Genomic DNA, 13614 nt, shown 5'->3' on the forward strand with positions numbered 1-13614 from the left:
GGGTGAAGTTGGCACTAAATCGATCTGCCACGATATTGGCAGTATCCTTGGGATCAGCATATTTAATGCCATTCTGTTGTAGCTCAGAGCAGATCTGAGCATTGCCATTTAGTTTCTTGACATAACTATAGAATACCTTGTGGTTCTTTGGAATCTTTGGCAATTTTATTTTTGTAACTAGGTTTGGAGGATTTTATGAGGGATCTCAGCTTTTTACTGAGGCTGGTAAGGGAGTTTTTTGCATTCTGGGATTTTTTTCTTTTCTGCAACAGTTTCTTCCTTCTGTTATATAGTTTGTTTATGGCAGGGGACCACCAGATTGGCTTCCTTTTTTTTTTGGAGGAGAGCGCCTTGGTTCTATTTGGGATGGCATGATTCATGCACAAGTGGATGTGCTCATACAGTGCCTTAGTGTAGGATTCAGCAGTCAAACCTTCAGCTCCCGTCTGCATGGGTGCCATGAAGTTTGTCACTTCTGACTTAAGCAGCATGAAGTTGGCTTTGGAGAAGTTTTTTACAGAGGTTTCCTTACTGGGGGGTGGGGGTGGGATGTGGATGTTAAGGGTGATTTGCTTATGGTCAGACCTGACCAATGAGGGGATGACTACTGGTGTGGAGCACCTATCTTCCATGTTGGTAATGACCAGGTGTAGGATATTGGAGCCTCTGGTGGGGCAATGGATTAGTTGATCCAGGGCATTGGAATTTATGAATTCCAAGAACCGCTGGGAAAAGGTGTTGGTACCTGAGTAGTTTTCCCAGTTAATGGCAGGGTAGTTGAAACCCCCCAGTATTAGGGTGTTTGGTTGTATCTTAATATTTTCCATTATGTTTAGAAAGGTGTAGTAAGAATCTTGGGGCATGGTGGGGGATCTGTAGCAAGCTACAATTTGGATTGCAGTCTTACCTAGTGTTTGTTGCACCTGGAGAATTTCAGATGCATTGTGTTGGGCAACTAGCCTGGAGGTGTGAATATCCTTGGTGAATATGGACACTCCTCCACATTTAGTTTTTCAGTCTTGGTTTCATGGCTGAAAAGTGTGGTAAGAGTTGTAGCCTGGTATTGCAGGGGTGCTCTCTGGAGTCTTGAACCGGGTCTCAGTTACTGCACAGATATCGATGTTCTCCAGTTTAAGGAGTGCCTTGAGAGAGTGCATTTTGAGGTTTAGAATTCTAGCATTGAGTAGCATTACCTTCAGATTTTGCATGCTTCTGTCTGTTACAGTGGTGGTTTTGTCATTTGAACCTTGCCTAAAAAAGGCACTATATGTGTGGCAAGAGCTTTAGCCAGTAACCTGAATCCCAGGAGTGACAGGTGCAGACCATCTCTGGCAAAGCATCATGGTTTGTCATTCATGTCATCCCAGGCAGACATATACTGGATCCCCTTTGAATGACACCAGAAGCTTAACCAATTGTTGAAGTCAATAATTTTGTCCTTATACTGTAGTATAATTCTGGGCAAAGGCAGGATGCTATTCAGGGCTAGGGTCATACCTGCCTGGGCCACATGATCCAAGAGCTCTTCCATGTCCCTTTTCATGTAGTCCAGGGAAGTATGTCTCAAGTCATTCACTCCAACATGAATAATGACAGAGTCATATTTGTACTTGTTGTGGAGTGACATGAGTGCATGCGTTATGTGATGGATCCTGGCACCCAACAGGCAGCTGACTGTAATTTTCTCCTTGCTCAGCCTGGTGAGTGGGACATCAGTATGCCTGACTATAGAGTCACCTATGACTAAAGTGTTGGGTACGTTTTCTTGCCTTAGGGGCTGTGTTGGGTAGCACACTGGAGTTGTAAGCTATGTGTCACTTTGGTTGTGACTGGTGTTTGTTTGCGTTTCAGCTTCAGAGGTCCTTGTTGCTTTGGCAGATTAATGTTAAGAGCCTCTGCATATGTGGGTTTAGTGTTGCTATGTGTGGGTGTTGATGGTGTGAGTTTTGAAGGGCTATGTGTTGCTTGAGGTGCAGTGCAGGTGTTAACCTTCTCCTCTTGACTGTCTAGCACAATCTTGACTGGAGAGAGCTTTGTTTCCAGTTTGGCTATGTAAGTGCATCTCTCACAGGTTGTAGTGTTGGATGGTAGGAGGAGAGGGTTGTCTGTGTATATGAGGCAGTTGCTGCATTGCCTCAATATGCCCAGATTCACCAGGTGGACTGGAGAAATCACCAGAAGCTGACCCTTGGACATGCCTATTTAGGTGTTTTTTTGTAAAGTACAAGAGCTGTTTTCCCTTACCTTTGCAAGGTACTTTGCAATTATAGGCTGTTTAGTGCCTATGATTAATTTCTCCTTATTAACAAGGAGAGTTGAGTGTTTGTATCAGTTTAAGGTTTTGTAGTGCTTTCCAGCAGGTTCTATTTTATTTTATTTATTTATTTTATTTGACATTTGTTAACCGGGAGGGTCCGACTGGACACAGATCCATTTTCAGCGGAGGCCCGGTGAGAAAAGCTCCATGTTACACAATTAGCATTTATACAATTCTAAGCATACCTAATAAAGTTGGGTGTTACATTATTTAAAGTAGTACAAAAATGAAAATTTACACAGCATATGATGCATCTAGTAATAAGAACAATTAGTAGAAAACTAAAAAGTTTTTTTTTTTTACATATATTCTCATTCACAAATTATTTATACATTTACATTTGTAGAGACATATGTATATGCTCACACCCACACATCAAAAGTATAGGTATTGAAGTAAGGCCAAGATGAGAGTATGAAGAGCTCTGATAAGGTTTATATCTTTCTCAGATACAGATTATAGTGTTTATCAGGTACAGATTTTAATAGTGTAGTGTACAGGTGATAGTATGCTTTATCCTGTTGTACTGATGCTGCGTTTGGATGAATAAGCAGGGATATTAGCAGGGCTATGTAAGGAAAATGCTAGAGAGTAGCAGAATCCTTGCAACTGTGCACAGTTATTGTTTACCCTGGGGAGTAGTAAGAGCAGAGCCAATTGTTTGAATAATGGGATTTCAGGAGGTGTTTGAATTGGGTACTAGAAGTAGTGGTAGTTATATGGCTTGGGAGTGAGTTCCATTTTTGGGCTATTGTGCAGGCAAAGAGAGATTTTCCTGCGTAATTTTTATGTCTCATTACATGAATGAGGTTTTGGCTGCTAGATCTTAGGGCTCTAGTGGTAGTGTGGGGCTGAATTAGGTGCTGGTGTGCAGGCGTTTTCTCAGGGTAGTAATAAAGTTTATGTGCTACTGTGGCTTGTTGAAGACGTAGTAGCTGATGAAGCTCCAGCCACTTGAGTTGCATTAGGGAATAACAATGATGGGACCTATTAAGGAATGACAATGATGGGACCTGTTAGGGAATGACAATGATGGGACCTATTAGTGAATGACAATGATGGGACCTATTAGGGAATGACAATGATGGGACCTGTTAGGGAATGACAATGATGGGACCTATTAGGGAATGACAATGATGGGACCTGTTAGGGAATGACAATGATGGGACCTATTAGTAAATGACAATGATGGGACCTATTAGGGAATGACAATGATGGGACCTGTTAGGGAATGACAATGATGGGACCTATTAGGGAATGACAATGATGGGACCTGTTAGGGAATGACAATGATGGGACCTATTAGTGAATGACAATGATGGGACCTATTAGGGAATGACAATGATGGGACCTATTAGTGAATGACAATGATGGGACCTGTTAGGGAATGACAATGATGGGACCTATTAGTGAATGACAATGATGGGACCTATTAGGGAATGACAATGATGGGACCTATTTGTGGAGTCTGTAGCAAACTTGGTAATCTTGTTCTAACACGATTCCAGTTTGCGAAGTTCAGTAAGGTGAAGATTAGTTAGGATAGGGGAGGCATAAAGAAGGACAGAGAGGAGTTGGGTTCTTGCAATAGTGGCTTTGGTCTGTATAGTCATGAACTTTTTGTTTCTATAGAGGAGTCCTCATTTTCTGTTCACCTTTTTGGTGGTTTGTGCTATGTGGATATCAAATTTCAAGTGATTGTCAATCTCTACTCCTAGTAGTTTTGTGTGGTTGGTTGGTGTGATTTGAATATTATTTTTGGAGTTTATGATGAGGCTATAGTTTAAGTTAGATGATCTGCCAGGGGTAAATTGGATTAGTTTTGTTTTCTTGGGATTGAGAAGTAGTTTTATGTTAGAAAACCAGGTTTCAGCTAGAGTAAAGTTATTTTGGGTAAGGGTATGTAGTTCCATTATGTTGGGGGCAGCACATATTATGGTGGTGTCATCAGCATATTGTACTACTGAGGCAGTGGGCAGGGAAGAGGTGATGTCATTAGTGAAAAGAGAGAACAACAGTGGGCCAAGGATTGATCCTTGAGGGACTCCTATGGATACTGGTAAGAGGGAGAACAGCTTTTCTTGCCAGAGGACTGCTTGTTGACGTTCTGATAGGTAGCTGTTGAACCATAGTATAGTGGAGGAGCATATGTTTAGACTAGATAGAGCATTGAGGAGCATATTGTGATTAACCATGTCAAAGGCTTTTGATAAGTTCAGGAAAATGGATGATATGAAAAGACCTTTGTTTCTGTAGTGGTTGACTGTATTGGTGTAAGATAGAAGAGCAGTGGTCGTACTATGGGAGGGTCTAAAGCCATGTTGGGAACTGGATAATAGCAGAGACACACAAGTAGCAAACTAGTCAGAATAGTGCAATAAATGACCCCAACGCGTGTGTGATAGGTCAGAGGCAGGTAAAATGCAATTTTAAGAAAAAACGATTTTAAATTAAGTGCAACACAAAAAATGCAATAAACAGGCTCTAGGTATGTTCTAAATACTGTTTCTAACACAGATATCAACTTTTGCAAGCAATAAAATGTCGAAAAGTAGGCGGCAATGCAGTTTTAATAAGAAATAAATCAGAAGAAAATACTTAAAATCTCAAAAGTGGCTCCTTTCTTCTCTCGGCGTTTTCTCCTCTTGGTAGGTGCTTCAGCAACAACTATCAAGCCTGGAAAGATGCCAAAACCATGCGGCTGCAGGGTTTTAAGAGAGAGAGATCAAGGAGTTTGGAATTGACCCAAAATGGCCAATAAGACTACAGTTTCTAGGCAGTAACCACTCCTACAGGGACAGACAGGCTGCTCAGTGTTAACTACTGTCACTGGTGAACACAGAGACTTCCCTTTAGCCCAAGCAAGCACTGGCCTCCAAGAAACTTACAAACAGTTCAGAACAGCAACTCTGTAACTGAACTTTTTTTAAGTTATAGAAAGTGGGAAAATAGCAAGTTTTTTTCTTTTTTTCTTTTTGTTTAAGGATAGCAGAGACACACAAGTAGCAAACTAGTCAGAACAGTGCAATAAAAGACTCCAACACGTGTGTGCTAGGTCAGAGGCAGGTAAAATGCAATTTTAAGAAAAAACTATTTTAAATTAAGTGCAACACAAAAAATACAATAAACAGGCTCTAGGTATGTTCTAAAGACTGTTTCTAACACAGATATCAACTTTTGCAAGCAAGAAAATGCCGAAAAGTAGGCGTCAATGCAGTTTTTCTAAGAAATAAATCAGAAGAAAATACTTAAAATCTCAAAAGTGGCTCCTTTCTTCTCTCAGCATTTTCTCCTCTTGGTAGGTGCTTCAGCAACAACTATCAAGCCTGGAAAGACGCCAAAACCATGCGGCTGCAGGGTTTTAAGAGAAAGAGAACAAGGAGTTTGGAATTGACCCAAAATGGCCAATAAAACTACAGTTTCTAGACAGTAACCACTCCTACTGGGACAGACAGGCTGCTCAGTGTGCCACTGGTGAACACAGAGACTTCCCTTTAGCCCAAGCAAGCACTGGCCTCCAAGAAACTTACAAACAGTTCAGAACAGCAACTCTGTAATTGAACTTTTTTTAAGTTATAGAAAGTGGGAAAATAGCAAGATTTTTTTTGTTTTTTTTGTTTTTGTTTAAGGATAGCAGAGACACACAAGTAGCAAACTAATAATCCAAAGCAGTTCTGGGTCTCACTCTATAAATTAAATATAGGAGAAGCTTCATAGCCAACACCAAACTCAGAAACAAAAAGATACAGTAACCAATCAATTCAACACTCGCTTTATACAGACTGTACAGTCATTAACCAAACAGGTGACTAATTACGCTCTTGATGTCCCTACTCAATCAAATAACCTCTTTTAATGTTTCTCCTTCAACCAGCTCCCACCTATGCCATCAAAAATATCTCAAAAAATTAAAGCCTACTACAACTGCTTTGGAGAATCTACCAGGTTAATATCTTAACATAACATCTGAGGCTGTTGCATACCCAGTTTCAGTTCTGATAAATCAATCCATATTTGAAAATAAAGTCCCCTCATTATGGAAAAAAATCACTCATTATGCCCCTGCACAAAGATGGAATCAATGCAGATCTTCAAAACTATCAGCCACTTACCATCTTACAGACCCTATCAAAGATATTTGAAAAATGTATTATTATGCAACTTTTCAACTATCTAATAGAAAACTAGCTTATGTCTTCAGCCCAACGTGGCTTTCATCCTCATCACAGCACAACTATTTTGTTAGTACTGTCAATACCCATTGAAATGCTAGAAGCTTAGTCTCCACCATCTTCCTAAAACTTAGCAAAAGCTTTTGATACTATCTTCCACAAGACACTCTTACATAAACTTGGGAAAGTTGAACAATTAAAATGCCGACTTACCTTTAATTGACCTGTATTTGTCGAAGCTGCACAACATAGAACGGCCAAAACACTGATTTCTTTCTAAGGGAAAGAAATTGGTAGCCCAACCATGCACACCACATTAAAACAAACACTATAAAAGAGGGGGGCTTCACCCCCACACCCCCTAACTAAATGCACTAATGCTGAGATAACAATACAGTCGGGAAAAGGGCAGATTTAAAAGATCGGCCAACCAATTTCTTTCCCTTATAAAGAAATTGACGATTTGGTCATCCGATGATATGTAGCTTCAACAAATATGGGTCGACTAAAGGTGAGTCGACATTCTGCTTCTTCGCATAAATGATACAGACCCCATAAACTCTCATCCTTAATGCTCACCAATTTGTCACCGCAGTGATTCCTTAGCTAACTCCCAAAGAATGTACATGCAGTGAGATAAGTAATTTTGCATGATTGTGGAACTATGTTCTGTGTGCATACATTGATGTAGTTATCACAGATTGATGTGGGAAGTAAGGACTTAGATAGAAAACCTGGTCCATGGCTCAGATGACCTCCATATCAGCCTTCCTCCCATTAAGGCTGAGAAACACAGTCCATCGGATTCACAAATCCTCAGTGTAAAACTTAATAAGTCTTACTCGGAGGCTGCAGTTGAACGGTATGATGTCAGCATGCCATGAATATGCATGAGGGCATGCTGACCTAACCGTAATTCGTACACGGACCGTGTAAGAAAGCAGGGGGCGTGTCTGACTGCCGAGCAGTCTAAATGTCCACGCCCCTGCAAGTGATTGAAAAGTAAAAGCAAATACACAAGAGCGAGTCCGCTCAAATGTCCTTGCACCAAACACCACATTCCCTGACATTGTTAACCCCATCACAGTTATAAAAAGTAAAAAGTTAATTTTATTTTTTTAAATACCCGAAATAGCTGCCCGTATTTGTGTGTGTGTGCGTGGGTGTGCCCATTGCTTAGCTAGAGTTAGCAATTCAGACATGGAAGAGCATAAGAAAGAATGTGTATGTAAATCACACCAAATAGCAATAGCGTAATGGTAGGGCGTTTGCACAAAGAAGAGGCATTCATGGTTCGAGTCCCACCACTCCCCTTCGTATTTATTTTTAAATCAGTATATGAAATAATACCAGACAAAAATATGTGTAAATAGTAGTAAAACGCACTGAAATGGCCAATGTATCAGTGAACAAAATAAATATTTTAAATGATCCTGATATATAATTGCCTGCAGCTAAGCAGCACTTCACCCAGCGCAATAGAGTTGCCCATAGTTTAATTACGTTAAATCAACGCAATAGAGGTGCCCATAGTGAAATAGCGCTTTAACCAGCGCAATCTGTTTGTGTGGACGTGCGCGCCATGCCAACCAGGGCACTGTAGGGCACCGAGGAGCAACGTAGAGCAAAGTTGCTTAAATGCAGCTGCACCCCCTAGCCTGTCTGGACAGTATGAAAATAAAATGAATGACAAGGTTCGAGCCCAGGACTCTGTGCATCACAAGCAAAGTACAGAACCACAAAGCCATAATAACTTAGGGGATGCAGCCACTGTTAACAGACTTATACTTACTAACAGTAGTTTAACCATTACTAAGCAGGTCTTCAGTCAGCCGAGAATTTAAAAAAACGGCCAATCACAAAAAGTGTGGGAAATGCAGCATATTTAAGCCCCATAGGCGGGAATACATGCCATAACTGATTGTAGCTTACATCTGCAGTTAGAATGTCTGGTGTCGAAGAGGGAACACGCTTCCGAGTGCAACGTTGGGGCATCGAGGAGTCAAGATACATGGTTTGGCTCCTTGTCCACCGTCATGAGTCAAGACTCCTGCAGGCCGGTTCCAAGGGATGGAGTACAAGGCAGAGGCTTGGAACCGGTTAGCTCATGACCTCACCAGTGCCACAGGCATTCCTCAGACTGGTGAGCAGGTCCATCACCACCACGCAGACCTGAAGAGATGGAAGCAGGACCACCTGAACCAGTGGATACAGGAGGCTCGTGGGATGCAGAATGCCCCACAACTGAGTATGTAGCCATGGAATGCAGTATGTAAGAATTGATACTTGAGTATGTATAATAGATAGGTATGTCTCAATATCCCTTCATTTACTTTACAGCTGCAGGTGACCGTGCTGCGAATCAGCAAGCCTGTGCTGATAGGCTGCTAAGGCTGCACCACCAGCCAGGTTAGTGATCATTCTGCATGTATTGTTATATAAAATATGGGAAAGAGCATGAAAGAAAGTGTTGTAGTCCAATAATACAGCCATAAAATTGCCTGTATAAGTCCTCTGCATGTACTGTCAGATAAAAACATCAGAGAGGCAGAAAAACAGTGTAGTAACCCATTAAGAAAGGTAACATATGTCTGGAATATTATCTCTGCATGCACTGTCATATAAAATAAGTGAGTGAGCCTGAAAAAAGAGTGTTCTAACCTATTAATAAAGGTATAATATGTCTTGAACATGTCTGCCATATGCACCGTTAAAACAAATAAAGGAGTGAGCTTGTGGAAAAGTGTGTAATGCCATTAATAAAGGTCTAAAACCCAGAGTGTGTCTGTGTCACAGAGTTTGAAATATTGTTGTACCATTGCATTATACAAATAGTACTGTTTGAAAAAGTGCTGGCAACCCAGAGTTGTGCAGTCCCATATAAAGTGGGTGATGGAAGTGCTAGTAGCTGTGAAGCATATATACAGTCCGCAACAGTCAGTTACTGGCTGGCATGCATAAGTAAATCTGGTACACATGTAGCATGTTAGTTTATCCCCAGAAATGTGAGTGTGTGTCAAGAAATGCTGGGTTCTGTACAAATCGAAGTGAAAATGTCATGTGAAAACATCCCAGATATGTAGATAAAGAAATAGAAATGCAATCAAGAAATATGTAGCAGTAACATCTGCATCCTGGACAGTTAGTATGTCAGATATAGGTCAGGCATATATTGGACTAGCCAAACCCATTAGACAACCTAATGTATGGTGGCAAGTGTAATAATACATCTAGGGGATAGACACCTGCAGTCACTAGGAATGTAGTGTAGACTAAAAGGTAATTATCAGATGTTAACCGAGGTTTTTTTCTACACCCTACTGTATGTGCATAAACCATGCAATTCCACACCTCAATGGGTATGTGTAATCTTAAAATTTGTTGGGACATATGTCCTATTGTTCTATAAATATTTGCATTCACATTGATGCATGTGCCCTGTTTAAGCACCACAATCATGGTGGCCTGTTTCTACCAAACATCCCTGCATGCTTTTGGAATATCCACTGTGGTTCAATATATGCAGGTGTTATGCTTGCTGTTCAACTGTTGGAACCTTGGTGTGTTGGGTTAATGGGAATATTACTGCATGCTGTTACAACTAATCTGGAATGCTGTTGTTTATGTTGTAATTAAACACACCTAATCACAGAACGTATGGGAAGGCCGGTCCCAGCGGACCCACCTGTCCCTCCTCAGCTGGAGAGTGCACCTGGCACCAGCAGGTCCGGTGCCCAGCCGGGTTCCCCTCCTCCATTGGGTGAAAGCACTGCAGGGGATGGGGCTCGTCACCCATGCAAGCGTGGGCAGAAAAGGGCTACCTGTCACCCTTCAAAGGGTCCGGGTTGTGATGCACAAAGAGATCCAGCATTCAGTCGCTGATCCCCTATGCCAGCTCGAGGAGAGAGTAGCGCTTCTCACAGGTGAGCCTGCCCATCCTACGCAGCCCCCAGCACAGCCACCCTCGGGGCTGTGAAGGTGCAGTGGTGACTGCCCATGGGTGGGGATCTCAGTTCCACTGTTACCATCTGTGGGCTTATGGGCTTGCGATTTCCAAACATCCGACCCATCAATTGTGTTCACCCACCCCATGTGTCATACACCACCCCTGTATGCATCTTGTTTGTCTTGTCTCTTTACCTCCCCAACCTACCTCCCCGGACATACCTACTTACTCTACCTCACTTCCCACTCTCACCTGAAAAAAAAAATGGGCAATCTGTACCCACAAAAATTATGCCCCATACATAGCTACCCATTTCACACACATGTCCATTGGACATGTAAACTGATAATTATAATTGGCAGTACAACATACTTTGTTGTCCTCACCCCTCTCCCAGGGGTGGAAGGTTTCAAATATCACTCCAAATTTATTGCATATGCACAGCTGTTGCTGGTAAAGAAATGGGCAGCTATGGACCTTCCCTACACCCATCCTGCACATCCTAAGCTTGTTTACCTACTGTCTGTCCCTCTTTGTGCCCCCTTTTTCACCACTTTCCTATCTCCCCATTTTCTTTTCTTTAAAAAAATTAGCGCAGGGGTTAGTGGGAGTAAGCACTTTTAAGCGGTAGTAAGCGGGTTTAAGCGAGTGTGCGCATGTGTGCACTTAGCTAAGCGTCGCTAAGCATCATGCAAACCCGCGCAAACCCGCTTACAACTGCTTAAAAGTACCTTAGTCACTCTATGGCAGGGCCCTTGTTCTGCTGAGCAGCAAAAGAAAAAACCTCTGCCAGTCTCGAACCCCAGACCATTGACACAATAGACTGCATGAATTACTACTAAGCCACAGCAGATATACAAATAACTTGGTTCTGAAATAAATATATCATACATTACAATGAGGTAATGTAAATGGAAATCAGGAATGGTATAACACAAATCCTGTTCTGTGCATCTTTACCAGCAGTTGTTGTGGAATTGCATGACATGACTGTGAAAGGAGAACCAGCCATCCTAGCAGGGAATAATGTTACAGTAGCACCTTACAATCACCACACAGTATCAGACCAGGATATATACTGGCCACAGGAATACAGTGCAATAACCACATTTGTATGGCAGTTAATTGCGTAAGTCAGAAATAAAGTACATACTCCCATGTATCCTGTGTTAGCATTTGGATGGGGTGAGTACATGTCTACACTGAGAAGTGTGTACTGGAAGCAGCAATATTCAGGTTTGAGTACAACATGCATATAACTGGCTACGACCCTAGCTTTAAATAAGAGACATATACCAACCTTCTGACTGACACAACGGTGTCCTGAGCAAACAAGCATGGGCCCCTCCTTGGACAGCTGAAAGGGCTATGCCTACCTAACCTAGAATTTTATAGCAGTGGACTGCAATCACAGTGAGTAATGCAATCACCACACAGCAGGCTGCATGCAATTACTGAATGGTGGGCAGCAATTGGTGCAGAGGCTGTCACATGCACAATTGCAGATACCTAGAAAAGCAGGCTGTACCTGCAGTCCACACATGCAATTCTATCATTGCAGGTGCTGGGAAATAGAGAGAGAGAGAGAGAGACATGGACACAGACACAGACATAGACAGAGACACACCAGAGAGAGAAACTGAGACATAAACCGAAATAGAGGGGGAAAACCCAAAACAACAAAACCGTAACACACGGAGCAGAGAAATACAAAGGTAAGGTATGTAACTCACATGTATGTGTTGGCATGTAGTAGATGTTCCTGAAGAGTACTCTACACACTGCAAATCATCCATGTGTGGCAGCAGTATGTATCTATCTGTATCTGCACATGTGCATAGGGCAAGGGACATACTGCAACTGTTAGTGAAGGGTGGACAGATATCTGTCATTGAAGGTTGATATGTGCATATATATGTAGGTCATAGTGTGTGGCCTAGAAAACAGCATGCAGTGCTGATATATGTCATGTGGTGGCTAAATGCTGTGGGACTGATTTGTCAGATCTGCTGTGTTAAAGACAGTGAGGCCTGCTAATGCTACATGGGCTGAGGACACCCAAATGCATTCTGCACAACACTGTGCAATATAATCACATAACTGTACATCCCTCAACTGTCGCATAAGTGATATCCCCACCACGAAAGGTGGACTGTACATGTGCCTATATGTACATCCATGTGTACAGCAATGGATGTGTACATGTATGTGTGTGTATATATATATATATATATATATATATATATATATATAGCCATATAGAGAGAGAGGGAGAGACAGAGTGACACGGGGTCATATGTACTGCAACAGGTGTGTGGTGACCATGGCATGGACTGTAGACAAGTGTTGATACTGCAGTGCCATTCCTCCTTTCCAAAACACTGTACCCATTAACTACCACATAGGTAGAGATCTACCTAACAGTGAAGGTGTGATAAGGGAACATGGGATACAGGTGGACAGTAGGTGCCACTTTCATGAAGACAGTGCCACACTACACCTGTAATCAGTCTCTGTGTTATGTGTCATGACAACAGGTGTGTCATCTATAGAAATATAGGGCAGTGTTCCTCTCTACTCATCACAATGCCCTGTGTGGTATGTATCTCACATGGCAACTACACCAGGTGAAAAGGCCACAGACATACTTCCCAAAGGGTAATACTGGCCGCAAACAGATGCCCTATGCAGACTGACTCACAAAATCACATCTATGCTGTATTGCATACTGGCCATACAGAGGTGACCTCTGCCAGACATACAGAGGTATGTCACACCCATAGCTGGGTGACAACCACCATGGCAACATATCACAATCCATCCAGGATACATGCTTTAGGGCCCAAAACCTTGTCAGCTCACTAAACAGCACATGCTAGAGGGATAGGTTCCCATCTCAGAGATATGCCATACACTGGAATAGACCACCTAGCAATAGAAAACAAGGCTCCTCATTAGCAGTTGTCATAAATACCCCTGATGATTGTGTGGGAGATTGGTAATACACCCCAGGAAACACCTCTGTGGTTCTGGTTGGCAGGGGAAGTGAAATCAAAGTACATGTGTGTCAAAGGCCAGGGTAGCATATGGCTAGGCTGCCATAGGCCCTAGGGCCAACAGCATATTACCTACCTATGACACTATGCACTCACACATGTACTCAATGCAATACCTGCTAT

This window comes from Protopterus annectens, chromosome 6.part0 (genome assembly GCF_019279795.1).
Source record: "Protopterus annectens isolate FY-2018-M chromosome 6.part0, PAN1.0, whole genome shotgun sequence".
Taxonomy (NCBI): Eukaryota; Metazoa; Chordata; order Ceratodontiformes; family Protopteridae; genus Protopterus; species Protopterus annectens.